The sequence below is a fragment of the Balaenoptera ricei genome, chromosome 10 (assembly GCF_028023285.1).
Source record: "Balaenoptera ricei isolate mBalRic1 chromosome 10, mBalRic1.hap2, whole genome shotgun sequence".
NCBI lineage: Eukaryota > Metazoa > Chordata > Mammalia > Artiodactyla > Balaenopteridae > Balaenoptera > Balaenoptera ricei.
In genome coordinates this window covers 94167469-94193731 of record NC_082648.1, presented here as the reverse complement: position 1 = coordinate 94193731, position 26263 = coordinate 94167469, and the positions used below count along the sequence as shown (strand labels likewise).

Below are 26263 nucleotides of genomic sequence, written 5' to 3'. Positions count from 1 at the left end.
GGAATCCCGTTGGTGCAAGAGCGCCGAGCGCATCGAATGCGACGCCGGGCTTGCTGAGCTCGTGAGCTCGCCTGTAGTGAGAATTTGCTCTGTGCCGGGCTTGGGCTAGAAGCTTTACGAACACGATAGCATTTGATTCTCACTGCATCCCTGTGAGGTAGGTTTTGTCACATTTTACAAATGAGAAACAGGCTCAGAGGGAGGGGTTAAGTGATTTGCCCAAGGATACACAGGTAGTTGGAGTGGGAGATAGATACTACTTCCAAGTCTTCTGATTCTTAATGAAGTGCTCTTTCCAAAAGACTTTGCTATTTCCTTCAAGATATTTTTATACAGTAATTTCTGTCTTTGCAAAACCTAGACCATGCAGATTAACAGCAGTGGTGCCTGTCTGGAATTTAGCGTGTACATTTGGGTGTTTGGCATATTTAGGGTGAGGTGGCAGAATATATCTTTATAACGATGCACTGTAAAATAATTTGCATGGCACATCATCTGCATTTCTCCCCATAAATTATTTGCATTTAAAAGTTAGAAACAGCCTTCAGAGAAATGAAGAGATGTTACACACAGGAGAGAAAAATTTTTTCTGTTTTGCTCTGGAAAATTTAGACCAATGGGTAGAAGTTACAGTGTGCAGATCTTGGTTCAATATGAAGACGAATTAATTTTTCCAGTGCAGTTCAATTACGTTGGGCTACTTTTTAAGGTAGTGAGCTCCCTGTCACCAGAGGAGTCCAAGCAGAAGCTAGTGTCCTAGTTTCTGCAGAGCAGAGAGGTTACAGATATAGAATGGCTTCTAGAGTTGTGAAACCCATGAGACTCTATGCAAAATTATGTGTTTGTGCACATGTGTATTTTTCTGGGGTTTTGATCCCATTAAAGATTAAGAACATCTTTCCTAGTGGGCTTTCCATTCTGGAATTGGACAGGTGCTTGAAGATGATATAGTTATTCTGCTCACTTTACATACTTACAAATTGAGACCAAGAGGAACAAGGTGATTTGTCTCAGCCCACACTGTCAGTTAGTGATCAGATTAGGATTAGAAACCAGGTTATTGGACTCTTGGTTCAGTGATATTTTCACCATAGTATGCTCTCTTGAGACAGAGTTGTTGAATAAATTCCCTAAAGGTAAACGCAAATAATAAAAAACTAGCATCATGACCTTCTTCTCAGCCCCTATCCTGCTCACCAAAAAGACTGGCAATGAGTTTCACCAAAAGGAATGGGATGGCCCTTCTGGGACACGTTGCCTGACGTTAGGCTTCTCAGCTAGGTATTTAAGAGCCTCAAGAATGTATTTCCCTCCTGTTCTTTAGTACGGGTCAGGATGTTCTTAGTTGTACGTGACAGAAACCCAATTCAAAATAGTTTACCAGAAAAGGAGAATTTGTTGGCTGGCATTATTGAAATGTCCAGTACCTTCAGGTGTGGCTGGATCCAGGGAGGGACTCAAGTTTGTCTCTTGACATCTCTCTTTGATGCTTTCTTCTGAGTTGGCTTTATTCTTAGGCTCCAGGTGGTGACTCCGACAGCCCCAGGCTTTATCGTCTTTGTTGCTAGCAATGTCCCTGGAGAGGAAGTTTCTTTTTCCCATTTGTTTTGGTAGATATCATGGGATTGACTCTTCTTTCCTGAATTGGATCATGTGTCCAAACAGAAAGCAATTGGTATGAGCAAAGGTGTGGGGTATGCTGATTGGCTAAATTAGGTCACATCCTCACCCCAAAAGTAGGTCAGGCAGAACCTCAAGGAAAGTCAGAGGTTATTGTCAGAAGGGTAGGTGGGTGCTAGGTAGGCAAAAACCGAAGCTGTTCGCCTAACTGTACTACTAGCTTGGACCTGAATGCCTCATGAGTCCCATTTGTCCCATTCCTTCTTTTATCCCACCTGAGGATGGGCATAGCAAGTTATTGCTCATCTTCACCTCCTGTAGGCTGGAAGTTGGATCGCTCCTCTGTCTGCTCTCTCTGTTAACTTGGTCTTAGTCTTACATCACTGCATGTGCATTCATTCATTCATTCAACAAATATTTATTGAAAACAGCATGCATCAGGCACTGTCCTAGATGTTGGGCATAGAACAGGGAACAAAACTGAGAGTCTTTGACCCCTTAGAGCTTACATTCTAGTTGACTTGGAGGGCAGAACATAAAAAAATAGGTACCATGTTAGATGATGATTAAAGGTAGAGAAAAGTACCTGGAAGAGATACCAGGATGGGGTGGAGGTGGTAAGGATTGTTATTTAAAACAGTGATCAGGAGAAGCTTCTCTGATGAGTTGTACACTGGAGGCCTGATGAGTTGTACATTGGAGTCCATCTCAACCAGAAGTAGGTCAGTGTGGGAGCCCGGAGGTCATAGATCCTGGAATGGATGCTGATGGAAAAAGATTCTCTATTGAATATCCTATCATGGTTCTTTCGTTTCTGAAACTTGGAGAGAGAGAAAGGAGGACCTGCTTGGTAGCCTGAGTTGGAGAGGGACTTGGTCATGGTGGGCTTTGTGAGTGATAATGCTTTGTCCCGTGATGAGTGGAGGATGGCATTTAAGATATGTGAAGATTGGGCACTCCCTGGGGCTGGGGCTGTTCTCTGGTCCACCTGACCCAAGTAAAACTGCCCAGTGCATGGCAGTAGCAGGTGGTGGCCCAACAAGTTGTGCTTCATTTGGACATTTTCTTCTTCAGACCATTTTTCTGTGCTTTGCCCTTTTCAGCTGGGTTTTTTTTTTTTTTTTTTGTGTAGCCATTTTAATATTGAAGATGGAAGAAAAAAAAGTAACGTGTTCCGCATATTATGCTTTATTATTTCAAGAAAGGTAAAAACGCAACTGAAAGGCAAAAAATGATTTGTACAGTGTATGGAAAAGGTTCAGCTGGGTTTTAATCGGCTTCTTTGTGCTAGGCCTGATGGGTGATGCAGTGATGGGTTGTACATTAGTCAGGGCCCTTTTGGGAGTGACTTCTGGGAGTGATGGGACCTAATTAAAACTACCTTACGAGGCAACAGTTTTTTGGATATGACACCAAAAGCACAAACAACAAAAGGAAAAAATGGTAAGTGGGACTACATCAAGTGAAAAATTCTCTGCACAGAAAAAGAAATAATCAACAAAATGAAAAGGCAATCAATGGAATGGGTGAAAATATTTGCAAATCATATATCTGATAAGGGGTTAATATCCAAAATATATAAAGAGCCCAAGCAACTCAATAGCAAAACCCCAAACAATCCAATTAAAAACTAGGCAGAGGAACTGCATAGACATTTTCCTAAAGAAGACATACAGATGGCCAAGGGGTACACGAAAAGGTGCTCAACATCAGTACTTATTATGGAAATGGAAATCAAAACCACAATGAGAAACCGTATTCTGTTAGAATGGCTATCATCGAAATGACAAGCAATAACAAGTGTTGGTGAGGATGTAGAGAAAAGGGAACCCTTGTGCACTGTTGGTGGGAATGTAAATTAGTACAGTCATGGTGGAAAACAGTATGAAGTTTCTTAAAACAATTAAAAATAGAACTACCATATATGATCCAGGAATCTCTCTTCTGGATGTTTATCCAAAGAAAGTAAAAAAGGATCTCGAAGAGAAAGTTGTACTGCCATGCTTATTGCAACATTATTCATAATAGCCAAGACATAGAGACAACCTAAGTGTCCATCAATGGATGAGTGGATAAAGAAGTTGTGGTACATGTATACAATGGAATATTATTCAGCCATGAGAAAGAAGGAAATTCTGTCATTTGTGACAGCATGGATGGACCTTAAGGATATTATACTAAATGAAATGTCAGACAGAGAAAGACAAATACTGTATGATATCACTTATATGTGGAATCTGAAAAAGCCAAACTTACAGAAAAAGAGAGTAGAGTGGTGTTTACCAGAGGCTGTGGGGTATGGGAAAAGGGAAGGTATTGATCAAAGGGTATAAACTTTCAGTTGTAAGATGAATAAATTCTGGAGAACTAGTGTACAGAATGGTGACTATAGTTAATAATAATGTACTATGTACTTGAAATTTGCTAACAGAGTAGATTTCAAGTATACGCACTGCACATACATACAAATGATAACTATGGGAGGTGATGGATATATTAATTAGTTTGATCATTTCACAATATATACATGTACCAAGACATCATGTTGTACACCTTAAATTATAAAATTTTTTATTTGTCAAAAACAAAAGAGTCACAAACCTACAACTGTATATAGAGTTGTTCATAGTATTTCCATATTATTGTTTTGGTGTCTGCAGGGTCTGTAGTGATAGCTCCTGTTTCAGTCCTGATAATGGTAATCTCTGTTCTCTTTCTCTCTCTCTCTACCCCCTTGTGCTCTCTCTCTGTAAATTTATTGATTTTTGTCTCATTGATTTTCTCTGTTGTTTTCCTGTTTTCAATTTTGTTGGTTTCTGCCCTTAACTTTATTATTTCCTTCTTTCTGTTGCTTTGGGCTTAATTTTCTCTTCCTTTCTAGGATCATTAGGCAGAAGCTTCAATTATCAGTTTGAGATATTCCTCTTTTTTTTTTTTTTTTTTTTAGTTTTTAAAAAATTTATTTAAAAATGAAGTAACATTGATTTGTAACATTATATAAGTTTGATGTGTACAGCATTTATATTTCTACTTCTGTATACCCTACAACATGCTCACCACCAAAAATTTATTTTCCATTCATCACAATACAGTTGATCCACTTTATGCATTTCACCCTCCCCCCACCCCTTCCTCTTTGGTAACCACTACTCTGTTCCCTGTATCTATGTGTTTGTTTTTGTTTGGCTTGGTTTGCTCATTTATTTTGTTTTTGTTTGTTTATTAGTTTTTTATATTCCAGTATGAGTGAAATCATGGTATTTATCTTTCTCTGTCTGGCTTATTTCACTTAGTGTAATACCCTCAAGGTTCATGCGTGTGTTGTCCCAAATGGCAAGATTTCGTATTTTTTATGGCTGCGTATTATTCCATTGTGTATGTATATGCCACATCTTCTTTATCCATTCATCTGTTGATGGGCACTTTGGTTGTTTCCATATCTTGGCTATTGTAAATAATGCCATGATGAACATGGGGGTGCAGATATCTTTTTGGATTAGTGTTTTTGTATTCTTTGCATAAATACCCAGAAGTGGGATTGCTGGATCATATGGTAGTTCTATTCCTAATTTTTTAAGGAACCTCCATACTGTTCTCCATAGTGGCTGTACCAATTTATATCCCACCAACAGTGTAAGAGGGTTCTCTTTTCTCCACATCCTTGCCAGCACTTGTTATTTCTTGCCTTTTTGATAACAGCCATCCTAACAGGTGTGAGGTGATATCTCACTGTGGTTTTGACTTTCATTTCTCTGATGATTAGTGATGTTGAACATCTTTTAATGCACCTGTTGGCAGTCTGTATGTCTTCTTTGGAAAGATGCCTATTCAGCTCCTCTGCCCACTTTTAAACTGGGTTGTATGTTTTTTTTTTTTGCTGTTGAGTTGTATGAGTTCTTTATATATTTGAGATATTAACCTCTTATTGGATATATCATTTGCAAATATCTTCTCCCATTTGGTTGGTTGTCTTTTCATTTTATTGATGGTTTCCTTTGCTGTACAGAAGCTTTTTAGTTTGATGTAATCTCAGTTGTTTATTTTTGCCTTTGTTTTCCTTGCCTGAGGAGACATATCTAGAAGATACTGCTGAGACCAATGTCAAAGAGCATACTGCCTATGTTTTCTTCTCAGAGATTTATGGTTTCAGGTCTTATATTCAAGTCTTTAACCCATTTTGAAATAATTTGTGTATGGTGTGAGATAGTGGTCTAGTTTCATTTTTTTGCACGTGGCCGTCCAGTTTTCACAGCACCATTTATTTATTTATTTATGTAAATTTATTTATTTATTTATTTTTGGCTGCGTTGGGTCTTTGTTGCTGCTCATGGGCTTTCTCTAGTTGTGGTGAGTGGGGGCTACTCTTCGTTGTGGTGCGTGGGCTTCTCATCGTGGTGGCTTCTCTTGTTGCAGAGCATGGGCTCTAGGCATGCGGGCTTCAGTAGTTGTGGCACACAGGCTCATTAGTTGTGGCACACGGGCTTAGTTGCTCAGCGGCATGTGGGATCTTCCTGGACCAGGGATTGAACCCGTGTCCCCTGCATTGGCAGGTGGATTCTTAACCACTGCACCACGAGGGATGTCCCCCAGCACCATTTATTGAAGAGACTATCCTTTCTCCATTGTATGTTCTTTGCTCCTTTGCTGTAAATTAATTGTCCATATATATGTGGGTTTATTTCTGGGCTCTCAGTTCTTTTCCATTGATCTATACATCTATTTGTCTGGCAATACCATGCAGTTTTAATTATTATGTCTTTGTAATATAGTCTGCAATCGGGAAGTGTGATACCTCCAGTTTTGTTCTTTTTTTCCTCAAGATTAATTTGGCTATTTGGGGTCTTTTGTGGTTCCATATAAACTATATATCTTTTGTTCTTTTTCTGTGAAAAATGTCCTTGGGATTTTGGTAGGGATTGCATTGAATCTGTAGATTGCTTTAGATAATAAGGACATTTTGACATTAATTGTTCCATTCCATGAGCACAGAATATCTTTCCATTTATTTGTGTCTTCAGTTTCTTTCAACAATGTCTTATACAGTAAGTCTCCTACATACAAACCTTCAAGTTTCGAACTTTCAAAGATATGAATGTGTGTCACATGTCCAATCATGTAAGTTAGTTCACACGTCTGGCATACATTGTCATGTGCATGCATCCTCTACAAGTGGTTGCACTTTTGTGTACTTTACAGTACTGTGTAGAGTACAGTAGTACAGTATCTTTTATTTCAAGCCCAGCATGTATGGAAGCCAGCGTAAAAGCAGCAGCGATGTAGCTGGTACTGCTGTACTTTTCAAGGTTTGTTTTTTTATGTGTTATTTGTGTGAAAAGTATTATAAACCTATTACAGTGCAGTACTACATAGCCAATTGTGTTAGTTGGGTACCTAGGCTAACTTTGAACAAATTGGACTTACAAACATACTCTCAGAACGGAACTCATTTGTACATAGGGGACTTACTGTAGTTTCCAATGTACAAGTCTTTCATCTCCTTGGTTAAATTTATTCCTAGGTATTTTATTCTTCTTTATGGCAATTGTAAATGAGATTATTTTCTTAATTTCTATTTCTGCTAGCTCATTGTTAGCATATAGAAATGCAACAGATTTTTGTATATTGATTTTGTATCCTGCAACTTCACTGTGTTCGTTTATTATTTCTAATAGTTTTTTGGTGGAATCTGTAGGGTTTTCTATATATAAAAATCATGTCATCTGCAAATAATGACAGTTTTACTTCTTCCTTTCCAATTTGGATGCATTTTATTTCTTTTTCTTGCCTAATTGCTCTTGCTAGGACTTCTAATACTATGTTGAAGAAGAGTGGTGAGAGTGGGCATCCTTGTCTTGTTACTGATTTTAGAGGGATAGCTTTCAATTTTCACTGTTGAGTATGATGTTAGCTGTGGGTTTGTCTTATATGGCTTTTATTATGTTGAGGTATGTCCCTTCTGTTCCTTTAGGTGTAAGCTTAGATTATTTACTTGAGATTTTTGTTTCTTGAGGTAGGCCTGTATTACTATAAACTTCTCTCTTAGTACCGCTTTTGCTGTATCCCATAGATTTTGGTATGTTGTATTTTCATTTTCATTTGTCTTCAGGTACTTTTTGATTTCTTCATTGACCCAATAGTTGTTCAGTAGCATGTTGTTCAGTCTCCACATATTTGTGATTTTTGCAGTTTTCTTCTAGTTTCATTCGATTGTGATTGGAGAATATGCTTGATACAATTTCAGCCTTCTTAAATTTCAGTCTTTAATTTCAATCTTCTTAACTTTACTGAAACTTGTTTTGTGTCCCAACATATGGTCTATTCTTGAGAAAGTTCCATTTGCACGCAGTTTCAAAGTTTCCATTTGAGAAGAATATGTATGTTGCATTTGGATGGAATATTCTGTACAAATCTATCAAATCCATCTGGTCTAATGTTTCATTTAAGGCCGCTGTTTCCTTTGTGATTTTCTGTCTGGATGATCTATCCACTGATGTAAGCAGGGTGTTAAAATCTCCTACTATTATTGTGTTGCTGTCAATTTCCCCTTCAGGTCTGTTAATAATTGTTTTATATATTTTGGTGCTCCTATGTTTGGTGTATAGGTATTAATCACTATTATGTCTTCTTGATGAATTGTCCCCTTTGTTATTATATACTGTCCATTTTTATCTCTTGTTACCTTTTTGGCTTGAAGTCTATTGTGTCTGATATGAGGATGGCCACACATGCTTTCTTTTGGCTTGAAGTATCGGCTTGACGTATTATTTTCCATCCCGTCACTTTTAGCCTATGTGTGTCTTTAGAGCTGAGGTATGTTTCCTGGAGGCGGCTTATAGTTGGGTCTTGTTTTTTAATCCCTCCAGTCACTCTGTGTCTTTTTAAAATTTTATTTATTTATTTATTTATTTTGGCTGCGTTGGGGTCTTCACTGCCGCGCGTGGGCTTTCTCTAGTTGTGGCAAGCAGGGGCTACTCTTCACTGTGGTGCATGGGCTTCTCATTGTGGTGGCTTCTCTTGTTGCAGAGCATGGGCTCTAGGCTCGTGGGCTTCAGTAGTTGTGGCACATGGGCTCAGTAGTTGCAGCATGCAGGACCTAGAGCATGCGGGCTTCAGTAGTTGTGGCGCATGAGCTCAGTAGTTGTTGCGCGAGGGCTTACTAGTTGTGGTTCGCGGGCTCTAGAGCGCAGGCTCAGTAGTTGTGGTGCATGGGCTTAGTTGCTCCGTGGCATGTGGGATCTTCCTGGACCAGGGATCGAACCCATGTCCCCAGCATTGGCAAATGGATTCTTAACCACTGGGCCACCAGGGAAGTCCCACTCTGTGTCTTTTGACTGATGAATTCAATCCATTTACATTTAAGGTGATTATGGATATATTAGGATTTGGTACTGCATTTTTAAAAATTAATTAATTAATTTTATTTTTATTTTTGGCTGCGTTGGGTCTTTGTTGTGGTGTGCAGGCTTCTCATTGCAGTGGCTTCTTTTGTTGTGGAGCACGGGCTCTAGGAGCACAGGCTTCAGTAGTTGTGGCTCGCGGGCTCTAGAGCACAGGCTCAGTAGTTGTGGTGCATGGGTTTAGTTGCTCCGTGGCATGTGAGATCTTCCCGGACCAGAGATTGAACCTGTGTCCCCTGCATTGGCAGGCGGATTCTTAACCACTGCGCCACCAGGGAAGTCCCGATACTGCCATTTTATTTTTTGTTTTCTGATTGCTCTATATCTCTATTGTTTCTTTTCCTTGTATTTCTGGCTGCCATTTTGGTTTGGTGGTTTTCTATATTTTTCTGAATTTCCTTTTTAAAAAATATTGTGTTTCTATGCTCCATGTTTATGTTTTGTGGTTACCTGGAGGCTTGTATAAAATGCCTCAAAGATAAAGTTGTCCTTTTTCTGTTGCTTGCATCTTGTTTTCATTTAGTTTTATGTATTCTGTCCTTTACCTCTTACCCTTTTATGTTTCTTTTGTCTTAAATTATCCCTTTTTATGTTGTGAGTTTGTTACCAAACTGAGATAGCTGTAGTTATTTTTCTGCCTTCTTTTTTCTCCCTTTAACCTTTATACTATAATAGAGCATGTAAAAACCTATAAATTCTGATAGAGAGTTGCAGTTTTCTGGTTCTGTCTGCTTATCACCTTGTTCAAAGTTTTGTGTATTTTGACTGCTTTTTTTCTGGTAGAAAGCTCCTTTCAACATCTCTTATAAGGCAGGTCTAGTGTTGATGAACTCCCTCAGCTTTTGTTTGTCTGAGAAGGTCTTTATTTCTTATTCATATATGAATGATTACTTTGTTGTATAGAATTTTAAAAAAGATTTTGGCCACACTGCACAGCTTGTGGGATCTCAGTTCTCTGACCAGGGATTGAACCTAGGCCACGGCAGTGAAAGTGCTGAATCCTAACCACTAGACCACCAGGCAACTCCCCTAGAATATTCTTGGGTGACAATTTTTAATCTTTCAGTATTTTGAGAATGTCATTTTACTCCCTCTTGGCCTGTAGGGTTTCTGTTAAGAAATCTGCTGATAGCTTAATTGGAGTTCCTTTGTAGATTACCATCCTTTTTCCCCTAGCTGGAAATTCTTTAAAATTCTTTCTTTGTCATTGACTCTTGGCAATTTTAATATTATGTGTCTTGGAGAAGGTCTTTTTGCATTAAGGTAATTAGGTGTTCTCTTAGCTTCATGGACTTATATATCCAGTTCCTTCCCCAGGTTTGGGAAGTTCTCAGCTATTATTTCTTTAAATAATCTGTCTGCTCCCTTTTCCTTCTCTTCTCCTTCTGGGATACTCATTACTCTAATGCTGCCCTTCCTAAAAGAGTTGAATAGCTCTTGTAGGATTTCCTCATTTTAAAAATGTCTCGTTTACCTTTTCTCTTGTATCATTTTTAGATTTGTCTTTGAGCTCACTAATTATTTTTTCCATATAGTCTGCTGTATTTCCAATGCTTTTTAATGCATTCTTTGTCTCGTTTATTGTGTCCATCAGCTCCAGAATTTGTTTGGTTCTTTTTTAGAATTTCAGTCTCTTTGGTAAAATATCCTTTCTGTTCATTAATTTTATTCGTGAGCTCATTAAACTGCCTTCCTGTGTTTTCTTGCATCTTGTTGAGTTTCTACATGACAGCTGTTTTGAATTCTCTATCCATTAGATTGCAATATTTTGTGACTTTAAGTTTGGCTTTTGGAGAATTGTCGTTTTCTTTCTGTGTAGTGTCACTGTGGCTCTTCATGTTGTTTGATGATTATTCCTCTGCTGATATTAAAAGACAGGTTAGGTGTTAGACTCCTTTCTTTTGTTTTCTGGTAGGTGGCACTGTCATACACATTTTTGGTTTCTCTTGCCTGAGCTGCCCCTGGTAAAATTTGAGCGTGGCACTTTCCAGCCTCCACTGGCTCTGTAAGAGGTGTGGCTCTGTGCCTTTGTTGTTGCTTCGTGTGCCACCTGGGTGTTTGCTGCCTTGCTTCTGCCAGAGCCTCTGTCATCACCGGGATGGTGGGCTCTTCCCTTGCATCTGGGACCCCCTGAGTCACAGGCTCTGCTGCTGTGGAGGGAGGGGTCAATGCAGCAGGAGAAGCCAGGGTCGTGCAGGTGCCTCTACCTTGTCCATTGTTGTTGGGTTCATGAATTCTGCCACTGTGAATGGAGGGAGGTGGGGGCTGGGATCATGGGTGCCTCAGCAGCTGGAGGGATGGGGTCCCAGGCCTCACTGCTGCTGCTGCCCAGTTAGCAGTGGCTGTGGGCACTGGTGTGGTTGGGTGACTGGAGTCATGTGTGCTGCCTTCCTTGCTGTCACTGGGTTCTCTGAAGCTGTGGGCTCTGCTGCCTGGTCAGAGGGCTAGGATTGCAGGAACCATGGCTGCTGTTCCCTCCTCTGTGTGTTACAGCCCACCCACCTTTAGATGTGCAAATGTGTGAAATTCTTCGGTGACCTGTTATGTTGGGCAGAGGCACCTTTGTTGAGTTGTGGATTTTTTTTTACTGGCTGTAGATTGACGGGGAGAGACAAGGGTAGATTTTTCACTCTGCTGTGTTTCTGATGTCACCCACATTCCTCTTTTCTAATCTGTGCATTTAATGCTATACATTTCCCTCTTGTCCCTGCTTTAGCTGTGTCCCATGATTTTCATATGTTTTATATTCATTCAGTGTTATTTGTCTATTTCTTTGAAACTTCCTCTTTAACTTAAGGATTATTAAAAGTGTGTTGCTTAGTTTTCAAGCACGTGGAGATTTTCCTGTATCTTTGTTTCTAGTTTGATTCGACTGTGGTCCGTGGATGCACTCTATATTATTTTATTACCTTGATTGTGGCGATTGTCTCATTGGTGTTTATATATGTCAAAACTTCATCTAATATCATACTTTAAATATGTGCAGTTTAATACATGTCAATTATATTTCAATAAAGATGTCAAAAATATCAGAAAGTAAGAGACTTAGATAAAATTTCTAGAGATGAAAGCTACAACATTTGAGATGGAAAATATACTAAATGGGATTTATGGTCAATTAGGCACTGAAGAAGAAAAGTTTAATGAACTTTAAGATATAGCTAGAGACACTATACAAAATGAAACAGAGAGAAAATACCCCCCCCCACGCCAAAATGAAGAGTATCAGTGAGCTGTAGGAAAAGATTAAGTTTAATGTAAAGTGTAATTTGAGTCCCTGAAAGAAGAGAGAGAGGAGAGAGAGTGGATACAAAAAAACTATTTGAAGAAATATTGGTATAAAATTTTCCAAATTTTCCAAAATCACAAACATAAAGAAAATGACACCAAGGCACATCATTATCTAATTGCTTAAAAGCAGTGATAGAGAGAAAATCTTAAAGGCATAAATAGAAAAAGAAGACATTTTGTGCAGAAAAGACTTAACATTGCAGGCCTAAGACTACTTTCCTTAGAAAATTTGGCCCTTGGCTGGTGTCTATGAAGTTGGATTTTTGGGGGGGGGGCGGTTTCCACCCTTTCCTAACTGGTAGGAGTGGTGCACTGTGCCTGCCGTTTGTGCAAACAATGTGATTTATGATGAACACCTGCTTTCTCTGTGGAAGTCTGGAATTTTAGTACATGCTAGGCAGAGTTGGCATGACCAACCCCCCAATATAAGCTTTGAGTATCCAATGGGCTTCTCTGGGCAGGAATATCACACATGTTCCTTCATTTTTACTGCAGAGGAAGAGTGCACTGTGTGACGACTTATGGGAGAGAGAGCATAAGGAAGTCTGTACCTGGGTTCCTCCAGGCTGTTCCTTTGTCTTTTCCCCTTATTTATACTCACTGTGTACCCCTACTGTGTATCCTTACTATATTGTATCCTTACGGTGTATCCTTATACGTTGCTATAATTAATCTTAGCCATGAGTACAGCTATATGGTGAATCCTATGAGTCCTTCTAACAGATTTCTGAATATGTGGGTGATCTTTGGCACCCCACACATATTACACAAAAAAGAGCACAGATAAGGATGACATCAGACTTCTTGTTCGAAACAGTGTAAACCAGAAGACAGTGTAGCACCATCTGTAATGTCCTGAAAAAGAAGTCAACCTAGGATTCTATACCCAGCAAAAGTATCTTTCAAATGAAGCTATAACTGATATAAAAATGTAAAAAAGAAACAATTTCAGAAGCTAAAAATTTCATTACCAGCAGACCTTCACAAGAATGTGAAAGGAATTCCTTTAGACGGAAGGAGTATGATCCCAGATGAAATCTGGATCTGCATAAAGGAATAAACAGCACTGGGAGTGGTAACTATGTGTGTAAACGTGAAAGCTTTTTTTCTTTGAAATCTCTTTAAGTGAAAATTGGCTTTTCAAAGCAAAAATATTCACAACGAATTGTGGGTTTTTAAAAACATATGTAAAATAAGATGAATGACAACAACATCACAAAGGTCAAGAGTGGTAAAAAAAGAAGTAAATTGTTGAAAGATCCTTGTAATATATATGAAGTGGTAAATATCACTTGAAGACAGACTGAGGTAAGTTAAAGATGTATAGTGTAAATCTTGAAGCAATCACAGAAACACTCAAAAGAGTTACAGCTCATAAGCCAAAGAAAGAGATAGAAGGAAATCATAAAAATACTTAATTAGTCCAAAAGAAGGCAGAAAAAGAGAGAAAAGGGAACAAAGTAAAGATGGGAGAAACAGAAAACAAGTAGCAAGATGGTAGCTTGAAACCAACCATATCAATAATTGCATTAAATGGAAATGACCTAAACAATACAAAAATAAAAGAAATTGACAGGTTGGGGAAAAAAACCTCCCAACTATATGCTGCTTATAAGAAACCCACCTTAAATACAAAGCACAAATAAATTAAAAGTAAAATGTGGAAAAAAATATGGTGCTATAGACTGAAAGTGTCCCCCCCCCCCGCCAAATTCATATGTTGAAACCTAATCCCCAATGTGATGGTGTTTGGAGGTAGGACCTTTGTGAGTTAATAGGTTCATGAGGATGTAGCCTTCACAAATGGGATTAGTGCCCTTGTAAAAAGAGATGTAGGAGAGCTTTCTTCCTCTCTCTTGTTCTGCTCTCTGCCACGTGAGGATACAATGAGGAAAAGACCATCTGCAAACCAGAAAGTGGGTTCTCACCAGACACTGGATCTGCCAGCAGCTTGATCTTGGACTTCCAGCCTCCACAACTATGAGAAATAGATGTTTGTTGTTCAGCCACCCAGTCTGTGGTATTTTGTTACAGCAGCCTAAGACACCCTAAAGAAAGCTGGAGTAACTTTTTATATTAGACAAAGTAGATTTCAGAGTAAAGAATATTACCAGAGAGAAAGGGGGGGTTTATTCACAATGATAAGTAGGTCAATTTATTCAGAGGACATAACAATCTTAAATGTTTATGGTCCAATAACAGAGCTTCAAAATACATGAAGCAAAAGCTGATAGAACTGTAAGGAGAAATAGACAAATACACAATTATATCAGAGATTTCGACAACCGTCTCTCAATAACCAATAGACTAAGTAAACAGAAAATCAGGAATGCCACTAAAGACTTGAGCAGCATGTTAATTGGCCTAATTGATATTAACAGAACATTCCACCCAACAACAATACATGCTTTGTAAGGGCACATGGAACATTTACCAAGATAGATAGACTGTACAGTGAGCCCTAAAGAAAGTCTTAATAAATTTAAAAAGGATTCAAGTCATATAAAATATGTTCTCTAACAACAATGGAATTAAATTAGAAATTAATAACATAAAGATACTTGGAAAATTCTCAAATATCTGGAGATGAAATAATATACTTCTGAATCATGCATAGGTCCAAAAATAAAAGGGAAATTAGAAAGTATTTTGAACTGAATTAGAATGAAAATAAAACATATCAAAATTTGTGAGATGCAGCTAAAGTAGTGCTTAGGGGAAAATTTATAGCACTAAATACATCTATCAGCAAAAGACAGGTCTCAAAGTTTTAAATCAAGGACATCAACTTTCACCTTAAGAAATGAGGGGGAAAAAGAGCAAATTAAACTCAAAATAAGCAGAAGAGAGGAAGTAATAAAGGGAAGGGCAGAAATCAGTAAAGTGGAAAGCAGAAGAACAATAGAGAAAAGAAATGAGAGTGAAAAATGGATTGTAGGCTGGGGAAGGGAAAATACAAATGAGCCTGGAGCAGTCCGTAGTACCAGAAAGTAAGGAGAGTTCTTAACAAAGAGAGAAGGGGGCGAGGGTATGTCAAAGGGACAGATGCATCAACCTGAAAGCACTCCCAATGGTCAAAGCTGGAGCAATTCAAGCAACAAACTAAATGATATATTGGATCATAACACAGATTATAAAATAAATATACATGAGTCTGTAATGATATAAATAATAAATAAATAAATAAATAAATAAATAAGGGAGAAGAGACAAATATGCATTGTAGAAGAATCCCAAATAGTATATGCAGACACCCCTGGCCCCCACCAGGAGGCTGAGCTTAATTCCCACCTCTCCATTTGAGAGTTGGCTAGACTTAGTGACTCAGTTCCAAAGAGTAAATTATGGAAAGAGAAGATAGTAAGTGTTGATGTAGAATCCTGACAAATGCTACCTTAACCAAATGATACTAGTCACCTCCGATATGCCAGATGAGAAGGACACTTCACCTTGAGGTATTCTTCCCCTAAATCCATTACTCCAGCCAAATCACGAGAAAATACATCAGACACACCCAAATTGAGGGACCTTCTCCAAAATACCTGACCAGTACCCCTCAAGACTGTCAAGGTCATGAAAAACCAGGGAAGGCTGAAAAATAGTCACAGACCAGAAGACACTAACACAACAAAACACAAAGTGGTATTCCAGAATGGATCCTGGAACAGAAAAAGGACATTAATAGAAAACCTGGAAAATCCAAAGTCTAGAGTTTTGTTAATAGTAATGTATCAGTGTTGGTTTCTTAGATTTGACAAATATACAACAGTAATGTGAGATAGTAGTATAAAGGGAACCTGAAACTGGGTGGGTGGGGTGGTGTATGAGAACTTTCTGGACTATCTTTGCAAGTTTTCTGTAAGTCTAAAATTACTCCAATTATTTTATTTTCAAAAGGTCATCCTTTGAGAAGATCAATAAAATGGATAAATCTCTAGCTGGACTGATCAGGGAGAAAAAAGAAGAGAAGGCATCAGAAACCAAGCTGCAAAATGCACACACACAAAATTTTGTCTTTGCTATCCATCTGTGTTGACACATATACATCCAGGTAATCTATTTTCATAGCTGTATAGTAGTCTATGGTGACAGTGTACCAAATTTTATTTATTCATTTTCATCACTAGGGCCATTTATTTATTTATTTATTTATTTATTTAATTAATTTATTTTTATGGCTGTGTTGGGTCTTCGTTGCTGCACGCGGGCTCCCTCTAGTTGTGGTGAGCGGGCACTACTCTTTGTTGCGGTGTGAGGGCTTCTCATTGCCGTGGCTTCTCTTGTTGCGGAGCACGGGCTTTAGGCACGTGGGCTTCAGTAGTTGTGGCTCGCGGGCTCTAGAGCGCAGGCTCGGCAGTTGCGGCGCACTGGCTTAGTTGCTCTGTGGCATGTGGACTCTTCCTGGACCAGGGCTCGAACCCATGTCCTCTGCATCGGCAGCCGGATTCTTAACCACTGCGCCACCAGGTCCCTAGGGCCATTTAAATTGTATCCATTAAGGACTTCTCTGGTGGCGCAGTGGTTAAGAATCCGGCTGCCGATGCAGGGGACATGGGTTCGAGCCCTGGTCCAGGAAGATCCCACATGCCGCAGAGCAACTAAGCCCGTGCACCGCAACTGCCGAGCCTGCGCTCTAGAGCCCGCGAGCCACAACTACTGAGCCTGCATGCCACAACTACTGAAGCCCGCGTGCCTAAAGCCTGTGCTCCGCAACAAGAGAAGCCCGCGCACCACAACAAAGAGTAGCCCCTGCTTTCCACAGCTAGAGAAAAGCCCATGCGCAGCAATGAAGACCCAGTGCAGCCAAAATAAATAAATAAATAAATAAATAAATAAATTGTATCCATTAAAAAAATTATTGTAAACAGTAGCACAGCAATCTTGTTCAAGTGCCCTGTGCAATTGTGTGAGAGTTTCCTTGAGGTATCTCCTAGGAGTGGAAATGCTGTATCCTAGTGCATATAATTACCTTTACTGGATATTGCCAGGTTGCTTTCCAAAGTGGTTGAATGGACTTCTGTATTTTTCCTACCCTTGGCTTCCTGGGTTCTGCTATGTCTCTGATTTGGGGGCTTCCATCTCTCTCCCTCCTCTCTATGCCTTCTGCCTATGAGATGATTAATTAAGGTTGATCCTTGATGATGGAAACAACGCTACCTCTTTCACCCAGACCTCCTGAAATGCATTAATAACCTTTTGAATTTTACTCTTTCAAAATGTTCTCAAAGCCGCGATCTCCTGGTCAAGTCCAGTGTAAGAGAAATCAACCTGGTGTACATATCTGGTAATTTTCTGTACTACCCGACAAACTGAAGGACACATTCACAGATACCAAGTCATTTGCTTGGTCATTCAAGATATACATTTTCTTCTCAGAAGTACTCCTTTTGGTACCTGGCTGGTCTTATCCTATTGGTTTTTCAGATGTGAAGAGTGAAATATCCCAGATCACACAGTAATTTGATGGCATTACTGAGATGAAAACTCACTTTTTCTTGACCCCCCCCAGACAAGTCACTCCCCACCCTGTCCTTGTGTCTGAAGGCTGGTAATTCTGGTTCAACGTCCAGGGATTCAGGAAGTGTATCCCTGAAGTTCTCCACTTCATGGACCCAGCAGAGTTGCTCAAATGGCAACTGCTCTGAGCCCTCAATTTATTTAGAGGGGGCCCAGTTTTCCCTTGGGTCTCCTAAATGCCCAGAGGTCTTTTCACATACCCATGATTTGGCTTTCATCTGCCCCTCCTGGTCCCCAACAGCCCTCCCTGACCTCCAGCAGGACTGCCCACTCCCTGTGACCCCACCTTTGCCTTCCTCCTTCTCTCTGTGTTATGCTCAGTCAGGGGAGTCACATGGGTCCCCAAAGGTCCCAGCAGCTCTCCAGTGATGAGCTCCCAGAGGATGATGGCAGCCATGTCTTGTCCCCGTGGCACATCCACAGCGCCAGATGGCTGGACCATGACCTCTCCCTGAGGACAGAATCTCAGTGCTGAGTCCAGGTCACTGGTGCATCATTGCGCCCCTCAATTCCCAGCTCCCCATCCCAGGGCAGACTTCCTTCCTGCGTCTTCCTTTCCAGCAATCAAGCTCCAGTTGGGGCTACTGTGGCCCATAAGAAATATTTTAATGACTTTAAACTATAGAGGGAAGGGATCAGAGTCCTCTTCCCTCTTCTTCCTGCAGGCTCTTCTTGTATGTAAAACTGTGGCTATGCAAATGAGAGGGATGACTTCCCATTACTTTCCAGTCCTTGCTAAATCCTAGGCCCCTGCTAAATCCTAGGCCCTTGCTAAATCCTAGGCCCTTGCTAAATCCTAGGCCCTTGCTGAGGACTGTCTTCTTGTGACATTATAAAAATATACTTTATTCCCACTCGCCCCCAAACCTACTCTTCTCCCAATCTTTCTTACTGGCCAAATCTGGGACCATTCGAGCATGAAAATAAACAATGGTAGTAACAAATTACAACCCCTGAATAAAGGAAGAATCATTGAGTCCACTGATAAATGTAAGTAAATAAAAAATGGGCTAGAAGAGAAAGTGCTTCCTTATGAAGAAAAGCCAATAAACAGAGAAAAAAAATGATGGCATTAGACAATCACCATTTGGCAACTATCATAGTTGTAATTGACTCAGATGGCAGTGGGCAAAGGATGCTGATATAGTGGGTAAAGTTGGGGAGTAATGGAATATTACAGTCTTAAATTAGCTCTCCACAAGGTACTTATTAATTGCAAAGGAAAAACCGGCAACATTACTGGAGCAACCTGGCAGATGCCACTTTAGCCAGGCATCAAAGTTAACATCACCAGCAGGGGGACAAATTGACATCATGTGCTTCCTGATACGAGGCACTGGGAAGAAAACATCACTCTCGTGTTATTTTTACAAAAGATGCATAACCCAAATGTAATTATGAGGAAACATCAGACAACCCAAAATGAAAGATGTTCTACAATATTACTAGGCTGTCCTCTTTAAAATGTCAATATCCGTACCTCTCTCTCAGTTTTGTTCTAAGCCTAAAACAGCTCTAAAAAAAAAAGTCTTTTTTAAAAATAATTTCTTTATTTTATTTATTTTTGGTTGTGTTGGGTCTTCGTTGCTGTGCACGGGCTTTCTCTAGTTGCGGTGAGCAGGGGCTACTCTTTGTTGTGGTACGCAGTTTTCTTATTGCCGTGGCTTCTCTTGTTGCAGAGCACAGGCTCTAGGTGCACAGGCTTCAGTAGTTGCAGCACGCAGGCTCAGTAGTTGTGGCTGGCGGGCTCTAGAGCACAGGTTCAGTAGTTGTGGCACACGGGCTTAGTTGCTCCACTGCATGTGGCATCTTCCCAGACCAGGGCTCAAACCCGTGTCCCCTGCATTGGCAGGCGGATTCTTAACCACTGCACCAACAGGGATGTCCCCCCCAAAAAAGTCTTAAAAAAAGTCAGTGTGGGGACTTCCCTGGTGGCGCAGTAGTTAAGAATCCACCTACCAATGCAGGGGACACGGGTTTGATCCCTGGTTTGGGAAGATCCCACATGCCGCAGAGCAACTAAGCCTGTGTGCCCTGGAGCCCAGGTGTTGCAACTACTGAGCCCGCTTGCTGCCACTACTGAAGCCTGTGCACCGCAACTACTGAAGCCCACGCGTCTAGAGGCCATGCTCCGCAACAAGAGAAGCCACCGCAATGAGAAGCCCGCGCACCGCAACGAAGAGTAGCCCCCACTCGCTGCAACTAGAGAAAGCCAGCGCGCAGCAACGAGGACCCAGCGCAGCCAAAAGAAAATACTCCCCCCCCCAAAAAAAAGTGTGGTGAAGTGTGCACACACATGCACGCACAAGGGCACAAGATTGAGGAACTGGCCCAAATTCACGAGGACTAAAAAGATAAAACAATTGAATGTCATGCATGATCCTGGATTTTCTTTTGTATAGATGACATGATTGGGACAGTTGGTGAAATCAAAATAAGGTTCTTGGAGTAGATAATAGTATTGAGTTTATGTTAATTGCCTGATTTTGATAATTGAACTGTGATTCTATAAGAGCCTGTCCTTGTTTTTTTTGGAAATACACACTGATGATTTAGGAGCAAAGGAGCCTCACGTCTGCCATTTACTCCAGATGCTTCAGAAGACAATGCACATACACTCACATCTATCGAGAGAGGATACAGCACACGTGGTACAGGTGCGTGCATGGGGAATTTGGGTGGAGGGAACATGAGAATTCTTTGCGCTATTCTTGCAGCTTTTTTTCTAAATCTGAAATTATGTCAAAATATACTTAGAATGAAAAGACAGTGCTCACTTAGGTTCAACCATCTCACACCCTGTCCAATCACTCTTTCACACAGTGGCTTTTTCTGAAGCCTGTGATTGCCCGTGAGATGTGGAAATGCTGGGGGTGCTCCGGAGATGAATAAACTCCCACCTGACTCTCCTGGGGGCTGCAGAGTGGTGCATGAGGTAGACACACACCCCCTTTCCATCCTGCACAGTGTAACTGGGGCCCTGCATGGTCCTTCTTGGGGGCATAGTAAAGGTGATTTCTTCAGAAGAGTTGATTCAGAAGCAGAAACATAGGTCAATGTCAATACATTTTCCTTAAAAAATAACGTACACATCAAACTTCCCTTTGTATAAAGCACTTACATGTGAGTCATCTTATTTAATCCTTAGAACCACCCTCCGAAGTAGACAGTTAATTTAATCGTATACAGATACATCTTATTTATGGGAAAGGAAACTGAAGTTCAGAAGGGTAAAGTTACTTGCCTCAAATCCAACTACAGGTAACTGTACATGCTGATCTCTGAACCTCTAATAATAATGACACAACTCTGGGGTTGGAAGGTGGGGCTGATGAGAAACTTCGGGGAAGCCGATGGCCAAATTGGCCTGCCTGGCTTTCTGCTGTGCGGGCAGCTGTGTCCGAGCTTTGGGGCCCTCTGAGGCTTTCCTCCGCGTTTCCACTAGAGGGCACTGCTGGCCCAGTTTAGAAGTACTTAACTTTCCCTACAACTTATATGTGGTCAGAGCAGGAATTGCTATAAAAACCAAAAAAGCTTAAGCTTCAGGGTCTCTCACTTGCACAGACCCCTTCTACTTTTGTACCCAATTTTTCATTTATAATTTTGAATTATTTTTCCACAAGAGGCGTCTCCGAATAAGCTTCAGACCCCCCAAATCTGTATTGACCCCAGCTCACGCAAATACTTTGAGAACTAAGGGCTGGGAGCTTTGAGACACTGACACTCGTGAGCAGCACAGAGAGTAACTTTCCACGGGACGTGGCTGTCCCCTCTTTCGGACTGTGGACCCCCAGAGAGCCGGACTCTGCCCTTTATGACCTTGATTCCTGGTCTGTAGCACACAATAAGCTGTCTACACATGTCTGTTGAGTGAATAAATGAGGCGCAAACATCAGCCAGTGTCACTGCTTTTATCTTTTCCTCTTTCTCCTCTTTTGTCTCACTTGCTCAATTTCCAAGGTGGGGGGAGGTGGTCTAGAATTCATCTGAGGCCCCTCCCGGCCAGAGATTTTTTCTAGATTCTCTCCCTATCCTCTCTCCTTTTTTCTCCTCTGCTGCCTCTCATCTGACTTTTTTATTTTTTTATTTTATTTATTTATTTATTTATGGCTGTGTTGGGTCTTCGTTTCTGTGTGAGGGCTTTCTCTAGTTGCGGCAAGTGGGGGCCGCTCTTCATCGCGGTGCGCGGGCCTCTCATTATCGCGGCCTCTCTTGTTGCGGAGCACAGGCTCCAGACGTGCAGGCTCAGTAGTTGTGGCTCACGGGCCCAGTTGCTCCGCGGCATGTGGGATCTTCCCAGACCAGGGCTCGAACCTGTGTCCCCTGCATTGGCAGGCAGATTCTCAACCACTGCGCCACCAGGGAAGCCCCTCATCTGACTTTTAATTTCTCTGTTTCTGCCCCCTCCCACCCCTGCCCCCAGCCCGTGCCTTAACATGGCCAGAGCCCCCTTGGTTCTGCTAACACCCTTGGGGGAGGTCTGGAGTCCTCAGCAGGGTGTGGTTTTCTGGGTTTCCGTGTCTGAGGAACCAAGGATGACACTGGGTGGGTAGCATGGGCAGGGGGATGGGGAGAAGGTCAGCCACGCTTTTCTCAGCACCCACTCAAGCACCAGGAAAGGCTTTGCTCCCTTCCTGCCTGGTCCCCCTCTGCTGCCCCCATTAGCTTCACTTTTCCTCCCGCTCCGCCATCCCGGTTTCCAGAGCCACATCAGCCAAGGAAGAGCCAAGGGCTTACATAACAGCCCTCTGGTCACTTCTTGGACACCATTTCTGATTTTCCTTCCATTGCTCTGATGGTTCTTTTGCAGTCTCCTTCCTGAGCTTGCCCCTTCAGTTTTGGGGTTTTGCAGGGTTGCACGCTCCTTTTTCTGCCTTCCTCGCTCTGCATATTCTCCCTTGGTAAGCTCCTCCACTCCCCAGGTGTCTATCGTGGATACCCCGATGACTCACAAACTCTGCAGCCGAGCACGTCCTCTGAACTCCAGACCCATCTCTGCCATGATATTTCCACTGGCACTTCCAACTCAGGCGTCCAAGGTTTTTATCAGCTTTATTGAGGTATAATTTGTATACAGTGCGACTGACCATTTCAAGCGGCCATCTGTCAGTTTTGACAAAGGCACGCAAGAGCATAAGCTCTACCATGCTCACGATATAGAACACTTCTGTCACCCCCCCAGTTTCCTCATGGCCCCCTTGCCTCCCGCATCTCTGGCCCCTGGCGACTACTGATCTGTTTCCTGTCCCTGTATTTTGCCTTTTCTGGAATTTCACAGAAACGGCGTCCCACAGAATGTGGTCTTTAGTGCCTGGCTCCTTTCACGTATGGTAATGTCTTTGAGATTCACCCATGTTCTGTCTTGCAGCAGTAGTTTGTTCCTTTTTATGACTGAGTAGTATTCTGTTGTATGGATTTACCATGATTTGTTTAATTCACCTACCAGTCAATGACCGAGGCATCTAAAATTAACCTAAAAGTCAGGCAGAGCTGCCTGGGTTTGAATTTGGACTCCGCTACATATCAGCTGTACGATTCTCAGCAAACTGTGGCTTTTATGAGCTTCACGTTTCTCAGCTGTACAATAAGGACAGTAATGCCTTCCTTGTAAGGTTGCTGAGCGGATTAACCGAGCTCACCGATGCCAAGCACGGGGCTGTGCGTCTGGTACTCAATAGCATCGCCATATGGATGTATTGGACCTTCTTGACCACGTGGGGGCGCAATACATGCTACCGTCTCCCTCTCATACTGCTGCAGGCGGATCCCACAGCTCTCTGGTTATTTGCAGCTGAGAACTTCACTTCCACATTCCAGTTCGTGCCCTCTTCCCTCCCTCCAGCGCACACTTGACCCGGGGCACCAGGGACCTGCAAGGACCTGCACGGGCCGGGGGATGGGAAGGCTGAGAGCCAAGGGGCCCCCGTGTGGGTTTCTCTGAGGGCCCTGTGGAGACCTCTCCACGGTCCTGCCCTCTGGCCATCCTCACCACCCGCCCCCGCGCCGTTGCTGACGGTGGAGCTCACAGCTTCTTCCTCCATCCTCTCTCTCCAGTTCTTTTCTTCCCCGTTGAGTTAGACTTAGAGGGAAAGTTGGAAAGCCTGCGACATTAACACAGACTCAGCCTCCTTCCTTTCAGGCCACCTGGAGCAGGTGCTGGGGTGCTCCCCCCCGAAGTGCTCACTCGCTCACTTCTGGGGCAGCCCCTGCATCTCTTTGCCCCAGAGCTTTCTACGGGGGCCTTGGCAGGAGTGGCAGACAGAAGTGCAGGGAATCAACAGCCCAGCAGCAGCCCCCAGCTGATGGCTAATGAGTGTTGGTGAATTAACCCCCATTGTTCCCTTGTCCCTTGATGGGGGATAGATCTGGGGCTCCTGCTCATCCCTGACCCCAGAGCTCCCCAGCGGGATTCATCTCCGTTGTTCAAGGGGTCCCTTGCTCAATAACCAAACCCTTTTCACTGCCCTCATTTCCCCAGCTCCTTCTCACTCCCCTCCTGGTGTTTCCTGGGATCATCTCTCAAGTGAACCACTTGTCCTTCAACCCTTGTGTCAAGGTCTCCTTCTGGGGGAACCCAAATGGAGACTGAGCCCTAATCTTTGTAAGTGGTTTTCTTGAGGTTGGCTGGGGGAGAGGAGGGGTATGTGGCAGGAAAGGAAAAGTTGCAGCCCTCTCCCCCTAGTTCAAGGCTCCGTTCTCTAATGCATCCCCTTAAATTTAGATATTAGCTCTTCTGCTAATAGAGGCTGGAGGGGCTCTAGGAGGGGGGATAACTGGGGGGCAGAGGTGCTTCTGTCTTCCCTTAGCTCCTCCTCCGTGGCTGTGTCACAGCTCTGTTCAGATGTGAGAGTATTTGGTGCCCATTGTCCTAAGTTTTGGGGTTTATGTACAACTTTGGGACAATAGGAGAAAAAACTCATTCATTAGCACAACACACAGTACTTAGGTATTAGTTTGCTCGGGCTGCCACACAAAATACCATAGACTGGCTTGCTTAAGGAACAGATATTTATTTCGCGGTATTCTGGAGGCTGGAAGTCCAAGGTCAAGGTGCTGGCCGATTGGGTTCCTGGTGAGAACCCTCTCTCTGGCTGGCAGCCTTCTTGTTGTGTCCTCATGTGGTAGGGGGACAGCTCTGGTGTCCCTTCCTCTTCTCATAAGCTCACTAGTCCCATCACGAGGGCGCTACCCTCATGACCTCATGTAAACTTAATTACCTCCCAAAGGCCCCAGCTCCAAATGCCATCACATTAGGGTTCAACATATGAATTTTAGGGGGACACAATTCAGTTCTTAGCAACTTGTTAAAATGATGAGGATTTACCTCTGTCCACTAAAATCTGCTTCTACTCCTCTGTTCCTTATCTAGGGCAAGACACTCTTTTCATCCTTGATTCCCTCCTCCCCTCATGTCCAATCAGGTGTCAAGTCTTATCAATTATATCTCCGAAGCATCACCCACATTCCCCCTTCTGTCCCTCTACAGCTTCTCTAGGTCAAGCCCTCATCATTCAGATCGGCTAGGACTGAGTACCAAGAAACTCTGCTGTAGTGGCTTAAAAAGGTAAAGAGTGTATTGATCACATGCAAAAAGAAGTTTGGGGCAGGCAGTTCAGGATTGGAACGGAAGCCCAAGGATGTCGTCAGAGACCCTGGCTCCTCCTACTTCTTCTCTTCCACCATCCTCAGCGTTGGCATTGCTTCTCACGGTCACAAGATAGCTGCTGCTTCTCTGACCATCACTTCCACATTCTAGGCCATCACTCCTTTTAATTGAGAGCCTTCGTCTTTTTATTTGGGAAGGGGACCCTTCTCTAGAGTCTTCCATCTATGTCTCAAGAACCATGTCACATGACTCCCACGGGTCTCAGGGGAATCTGGGGAGGTGAGTATTTCACTTTCCAGGCTCTATAGGAGAGGGAGGCGGGGGAAAGGGGAATGCAAGTGGCTTTAGGTAGCCAATCCTGGCATTTGCTACATCGTCCCTCATCTCATCAGCCTCCTAACTGACCTTTCTGTCTCTATTCTCACCAGTGTTCCCATTGACAAAGTGTCTGTCTTAGGGTCATAAGAAACCATTATATGCAGCAAATCAATTACAGTACAGATGGTAATAATAATACCCATGGCAAATGTCTATTATATGTGTACTGGTGTGTCGAACATTCAGGACTTGTGAGGTGTAATTCTAAAAGTCACTTTATTATTGTCTCTCCCTGTCCCTCTAACCCTGGCTTTAGAAGAGTTGTCCCTTCCCTGGTCCTGGAGGAAAATTCTGGTGTCCTCATGGCTCCGCAGGTCAGCTGAGGCAAGAGAAACCCCTGTGGTCACTTTAAGATACAAAACAGAACCTTTGTTCGGAAATTGGAATGTACAGTCCAATCTATTAGTCAGCACTTCAGTGTGTTTCCAAGGTAAGATGCCTCCCTCCCCCATCC

The 26263-nt window shown here is 42.3% G+C and overlaps 1 long non-coding RNA gene across 1 annotated transcript; it reads left to right on the top strand.

Moving 5' to 3' along the window:
* Position 1: 1 nt before the first annotated feature.
* LOC132372694 (uncharacterized) lies at positions 2-26148 on the top strand. The gene is made up of 4 exons (XR_009505226.1): positions 2-157; positions 16206-16359; positions 20382-20482; positions 26066-26148. It is a non-coding gene; the product is annotated as an uncharacterized LOC132372694 (long non-coding RNA).
* Positions 26149-26263: the final 115 nt, after the last annotated feature.